General features: G+C 37.2%; 1 long non-coding RNA gene across 1 annotated transcript; it reads right to left on the minus strand.

The window, feature by feature from the left end:
• Positions 1-651: 651 nt before the first annotated feature.
• Positions 652-7,039, minus strand: LOC138804045 (uncharacterized). Its single transcript, XR_011365141.1, has 2 exons — positions 6,493-7,039; positions 652-3,033 (listed from the first exon to the last, which is right to left on the minus strand). It is a non-coding gene; the product is annotated as an uncharacterized lncRNA (long non-coding RNA).
• Between the last annotated feature and the right edge of the window lie 209 nt (positions 7,040-7,248).

The raw sequence follows: 7,248 nt of genomic DNA on the forward strand, positions 1-7,248 counted from the left end.
TCTACCACTGAGCCACCATCCCAGCCCCTTAAATCTAATTCTTGTTAGGGATATCTCCATGCTGAAATAACCCTGCCAATCAACCTGCCACAAATTCTTGTATGTAGGAAATGCTCTTATAAACTTCAAGCTTTTATTGAATGGAAGAGTTCAGACATTACCCTCCCCACAAGGATTAAATGCCTAAAAAATAAGACATTTTGCTTTAATGCCTTTCTTTCATTTTCTGATACACATATGCAAGTAGGGAAGGATTCTGATGTAACAATAATACAATGGTGACTTGTAATAACACAATGTCTAGGATCTAGTGTTAATTCAGTTACTTACTAATTAGTTCCAAAGTGTGTGGATATTTATATTTCTCCTGGGTAAACTAATGAGCTCCAAGAAAATATCCCTAAGGAGCCTTCCAATTCAAATATCAATGTTTGTCTCAAAACGCTTTAAATTCTACACTCTTTAATGTGGACATAGAGTTATACTGTGGAACTTTTCTCCTCAGAGAGTAAGTACTACCCTATTGGTTAACATGGACAAAGTACCTTCATACATAGAATGGGTGTGTGCAAACAAGAAGTGGTAGATTGTCAATGTCTAGTGCATTGAGGTCCCTGGGTAAGGGTCATGAAATCTTCAGGACACAGGGGATGCAGTGTGCAAACAGCAATTGCCACTGCATGCTGTGTTTTATTGTTAGTGGGTATTTAAAGACAAGCAAGCATAATCTTTGCCAAGATTTGGCTAGAAAACATTCACACAAAAAATTTCCACAGATACATTTTTACTTAACCTATGAGACAATGTCTAGGTACATTATTATCTAAACTATTTTAGAGCAAGCTCAAACCACTTCTCCAATCTCAGGAAAATGCCTGACCAGCTGTTTATCTATGCTTAAGCAAGCAGAAGAGCCACTTCCTCAGCTCTCAGGAATCTGTGACATGTGTCTGGAGATAGGGAGAGAGAACGTTTTCCCTCTCTAGCTTGGCATTCCAAGAGCTTTCCTAATCCCAAACACAGTCCTCAGACAATCCCGAGGCTGGAGCCTGCATCATTCTGTCCCCTCAACATAGACCCTGAGTCTTCACAATCTCCTTTTTTCTTTTGTTTTAAAAGTAAAGCTTTCCACAGGGTTATCATAGAAGCTTGCATTGGCTTCATAAAAATCAAATATAACAGCACAAGCGCAAACAGAATAATAACAATCATAATTTCCATACCACTAGCAGTATGTGAAATGCTTTGTAGTATTCCTTTCAGATCCAACTCTTCCAACTGTTTAATAAATGTATCAGCAATATTAGAAGCATCAACCTTTGTAAATTGTTTACCAAAAATATCATGTACATTAAATTGTAACTGAGCAATCAATTGAGCAGCAGTAGAATTTTTAGATAAATACTGTTGTATTATATTCCAATCATGTAAAGATTTATTATATTTTACATTAGTAATGTAAAAGGTAGTCGAATTTTAATCACATTTTAACAATAACTGTTTTTCCACAACCAATAACTTTTTTCCTAACCATCCCACTGTCTGTTTAACAACATTAATCTGTGTTTGTAATCAAGCATCAATTTCTACCTGTGAGACACACAATTCATGTGAATCCCGGTGCCATTCTTCCACAAAGTGTTTAGCTTGTAAGGAAGTGTGCAGGGCAATTCCAGACACCCCAGCAACAGTGGTAATAGCAATTAAGCTTAAAATCACAGCCACAATGGCTCCAATCATACGTTTTGTACGTTTTAGCAGTTTGGTAAAAATTCAATAACAACACTATCCAAAGGATTTTGGGACCATTCTCTTCCTAATTTAACAGGTAGCCAAATACAAGTTCCTTGTTGTAAAATCATAATACCATCACTGTCATTAAAATTAAGAGAGGAATTAACACAAGAATACAGGCGACAATTGAAACAAGAAATAGTAGGATAAAATGTAAAGTTTCCCATCAAAAATACATAAGGCAGGGATACACAAGCAGTTACATTATAAGATTTATACAAAGTAAAATTATAAGTGGACGCAGAGTTCGCCGTCCCCGAAAAACGATCCATTTGATAGCATCACGGGTTTTAGCGCCGCTGCGACCTTCCAAAGATGAGTTTGAACAGCAGTGGGTGCAGCCATGAAAGCCCATCGAGCATCTGTAATGCCTCCATCTCCCCAGGCCATCAATCGAGCTCCAATTAATGGCATCCGGCATCCTAGTAACATTTGATAAATCACATCTGGTAATATTCCATTCTAAACATGTGTTAATAAACTGTCCAAAAGGTCCCCAATTAATGAAACTATTGAACTTTTTTCCAAATGTTCCTCTGCACTCTTGCCACACAAAAGGCTTATATTTTAAATCAATATAAGTAAAATCAGGGCACATAGGTAAGGATAACTCACCATCAAAGGTGACACTTTCCCAGCTACTATTAATGGACCAAGTAGTTAATCGCTGTAGCTGTTTTCTAGAATTGGAAGTGCGTTTCCCAGGTAAAACCCAATGTTGCCAATTCATAACTAAACAAGGAGGAGGCCCCAAACAAACAGGCAAGGAATGAGTATAGTAAGTAAAATTTAAAAAGCTACCATCATCCTTATTATAAAATGTCAAAATATTCCAAGGAGGAGATAAAATAGCAGGAACAGTATAGACGGTTATCTTCATGTCTCCCCAAACAACAGGTCCCAATAAAGGAGGGTTAGGAACAAAGGCCCAATAACTTACGTTAGCATTAGCATGGACAGAGTTTACAGTAAGCAGGGCACACATGGCCAGGAACAAGTTCTCAGCCGTGACAGGTTTACCAGTGTGACAGATTTACCAGTGCGTTGTAACATCTTTTGTCCTTCTCCAGTCAACTGTAACATCTTTTGTCCTTCTCCAGTCAACGTTTTAACCTGCCCCCAGGTGGGCAGCAGGGCTTTCTTCTTTCTCAACTGGTGGCTGATTCCTTGCAGGATCGGGCTGTCCTCACTGGGCCACGTCTGTATCCATCTTGCAGGAAGCCAGCATTATTTGCCATCCTGTGTAGACACAAAACCCTATCCTCGCCCCTTATGTAATAATGTTCCTAGTTGTCATTTTGTGTTCAATGTAATCTTAATCCTTATGGGAGCATTTAAATAAGGTTTTTCTGATATTTGTTCAAAATGGCGCTCAGCTCTAGTTAAAATATCTCTTTGTGGTAAGTTTAAAAAATTAAGAACAAAAAGAGCTTGATGTAAAATTGTTTTAGGATTTTGCATGGAAAACCACAAAATATCCATACCTTTATCCAACCTTTTCCTCCTTTTTAATTTTTTAATTTGTTGTTTTAGTGTGCCATGAACTCGTTTAATAATGGCTTGTCCTTGGGGGTTATATTCTATTCCTGTAATATGTACCACATCATAAAGTTCACAAAATCTTTTAAATTTAATACTTTTATAGGCTGGTCCATTATCAGTCTTTATTTTGGCAGGCACTCCCATAATGGCAAAAGCTTCCAATAAGTGTTCTATTACATGGTTAACAGTTTCTCCCATAAGGGCAGAAGCCCAAACAAATTTAGAATAAGTATTTATTGTAGCATGTACAAAGGAAAAACGGCCAAAGGCTTGCACATGGGTTATATCCATTTGCCAGAGCTCATTAGGTTGTAATCCTCGAGGATTTACTCCAGCAGGTACAACTCTTAAATGCATTGATCTGCAAATAGGACACCTTTTTATAATTTGTTTAGCTTGAGAATAAGGTATTTTATAATGCATATGTAAATAGCCAGCATTTGTATGTAAATGAGCATGATCCTGTTCAGCAGAAGCAAAACTAATTTATCGACCTGATTATTGCCATATACAAGGTACCCAGGTAATGAAGAGTGAGCCCTAATATGAGTTACAAACACTTTGGCATTACGTTGTTGTAGTAATGCTTGTAATTGTTTAAATAATTGGTTTAGCTGGGGTTTAGATGAATAAGTAACAGCAGTGACTGTATTAGTCACAACTCCTACAGCATAGGCAGAATCAGTAACAATATTAATATCTCCCACAAAATCTTGTAACACTTTAATAATAGCAAAAAGTTCATTTTGTTGAACTGATGTTAAAGTAGTTGTTTGTACCCAATGTTTATTTTTTGTCCAATAAGCACTTTTTGTTTTGGAGCCATCTGTAAAAATGGTAAGAGCAGTGGGAATAGGGGCCTTGGTAATTATATCATTAATGACAAATTGTTGTTTATGCAAGCAATCCCACAATCTACCCTTGGGGAAATGATAGGAAAATTGTCCAGTAAAATTTACTAATGCTATTTGTAGCATTTCAGACATGTTTAACAAATATTCTACTTGGTCTTTTGGCAAAGGAAAAATAATTTTAAATCATACCCTGATAGGGTAAATACCCGTTGCCTGGCCTGTTGAATAATAATTGCCAACTGTTGTTTATAAGGCATACTATTTTTTGTAAATCTATGCTGTGTATAAATCCATTGTAATGGTAGCTCATTTTGTCCTAAAATTCCTGTTGGGTATTTCCATGTATCTAAAATATATAAATTTATGGGTTGATTTAGCGTTACTCAATGTAAAAACATTTCTTTTATTCTCTGTTCTATAAATTGTAATTTTTTTTAGCTTCCTTAGTTAAAGTTTTTTTGCTATGTAAATCAGGATCCCCTTGTAACAAAGAAAACAAATTATGTAACTGATAAGTAGAAATTTTTAAGGCCAGTCGCATCCAATTAATATCTCCTAATAGCTTTTGAAAATTATTTAACATGTGTAATTGATCACGTCATAAAGATATTTTTTGAGGTGTCACTGTTTGTCTAGAAACAACATATCCTAAATATTTTACCACCGTATCCTTTTGTATTTTTTAGGTGCTATCATTAATCCAAAATCTTTAAATATAAAGGGAAAGCATCTTTTATAGGAATTTTTTTATTGTTTATTTTTGATCTATACTCCCTTGCCCAGTGCTCCCCTTTTTAACATTTAGGGTAAATTTTTGGTCTTCTCTTGTTAACTCCAGTAGCTTTTTTACAACTTTTTTTTATTTGACCACATCCAAAACACTTTAGATTAGAGGGTTTTGTTTGCAAAGCATGCCAGGTAGTGGCCATAGTTTCAGCAAACACCTGCATACGCCTGAATTCAGATATAATATCTCTGCAGGCCCTCAAATATGTATTCACATCCCCAGATTCTTTAATAGGCAATAGGGCCCGTCTACAGTCCTCACTAGCATTCTCATAAGCCAACATGCGCAGCAGTTGTTGACTTGCAGCCTCTCCCACAACAGTACGTTCCAAGGTCAATTTCAATCGCGATAAAAATTTAACATAGGGTTCATTAGGTTTTTGAATTACTTTAGTCCAAAAGCCATAATGCTCTCCTACCGGTCAAATCCTTTCCCATGCCTCAATACCTATGTCTCTTAACTGCTCATGGATCTCTTCAGGAGAGTTCACTTGCATATGAGCATCTGCATATAGTTCTGTTCCACAAAACATGGGAAAGGTTATGACCTGTAGGCGTGGGTTACTGCTCTGTGCATTTTGTCTAGCCCTTTCTGTACATAACTCAGTAAACCACATTTGCCATCGTAGGTATTCAGGTTCCTTAAGCAAGGCTCTACAAAGCATCTTCCAATCCTCAGGAGCAAAATTATTGTAATGTTGAGCAAGCCCATTAAGCAATTCCTTAACATAATGAGACTGCTGACCATACAACGTCACTGCCTTCTTGAGTTTACCAATATCATCAACAGCAACACCTTTATATCTGGCTGGTTGAGCTATACCATTCATAGGGCGTGGTCGAATTACAGGATAAGAAAAAATAAACATTTCATCATCAAACTCACTGTCTGAGCCCTCTGTTTTGTGAGGGAGTGACGCTGTAAAGATTGCATCGGCCAGCGGAGGAGCCAAAGGCTGCTTTACTTTCACTTTCTCAGGTTCTCCTTTCACTCTGCTAATTTCCAACTCCATATGTTGTAATTTTGATAAAATCAATTCCATTTGCTCAGACATTTTATTACACTTTCAGTTTGTTCCTTTTAAGCCTTTTTTACCTCTTGTTTTTTCTCTGTTAATTGCAATGCATCCTTATCTATTGTGTCCTTAACCTCAGAGTCCAATTGTAAATCTACAATAGAAGGAGTGGCCTCTTTCTTTAAGTCCGCTATTAATCTTTCCTCATTCAAGACTTTAAAAAGGGTATGTAAAATAGCCCAAATGGACCAAAATCTAATAGGAATCTTTTCCCCTTCTCAAACAGCTCTTTCTTCATTATTTTTTACTCGTTTCCAATTATCAACATATAATGTTCCTTCATCGGGGAACCAAGGATTCCATTCCCTAACTACATTAATACACATTTCTATGTCAGAAGAAGAAATATTTACACTATAAGCAGCAAGTAAATGTTTAAGCATATGTAAGTACGGAGTAGACCTAACTTGTCCCATCACCCTGTAATTAAAAGTACTTACCTGAATATCCCTTCCTGAATTCAACAATGCAGGGTCCCTGTTCAGGCGCCAATCGTCAACGTCTAGTGCGTCGGGGTCCCTGGGTAAGGGTCACGAAATCACCAGGACACGGGATGCAGCGTGCAAACAGCAATTGCCACTGCATGCTGTGTTTTATTGTTAGTGGGTATTTAAAGACAAGCAAGCATAATCTTTGCCAAGATTTGGTTAGAAAACATTCACACAAAAAATTTCCACAGATACATTTTTACTTAACCTATGAGACAATGTCTAGGTATATTATTATCTAAACTATTTTAGAGCAAGCTCAAACCACTTCTTCAATCTCAGGAAAATGCTTGCCCAGATGTTCATCTATGCTTAAGCAAGCAGAAGAGCCACTTCCTCAGCTCTCAGGAATCTGTGACATGTGTCTGGAGATAGGGAGAGAGAACGTTTTCCCTCTCTAGCCTGGCATTCCAAGAGCTTTCCTAATCCCAAACACAGTCCTCAGACAATCCCGAGGCTGGAGCCTGCATCATTCTGTCCCCTCAACATAGACCCTGAGTCTTCACAGTAGATGAACAATGTTCTTAGCAGTTTGTACAGATGAAATGGAAATAGAGCAACTGTGACATCAAAAGGAACATGCAAAAAAGACAAAGGCACAAAGTAGAATGTGCCAAAGAAATGCTGAGGTACAATTTCAAATAATGTGCTTAGGTGTGAGGGTGTGTTCAAAGTACAGCATCAGACAATATGTTGGATACCTTGAGA

This window comes from Dipodomys merriami, unplaced genomic scaffold (genome assembly GCF_024711535.1).
Source record: "Dipodomys merriami isolate MVZ:Mamm:240054 unplaced genomic scaffold, mDipMer1.0.p SCAF_353, whole genome shotgun sequence".
NCBI classification, from domain to species: domain Eukaryota; kingdom Metazoa; phylum Chordata; class Mammalia; order Rodentia; family Heteromyidae; genus Dipodomys; species Dipodomys merriami.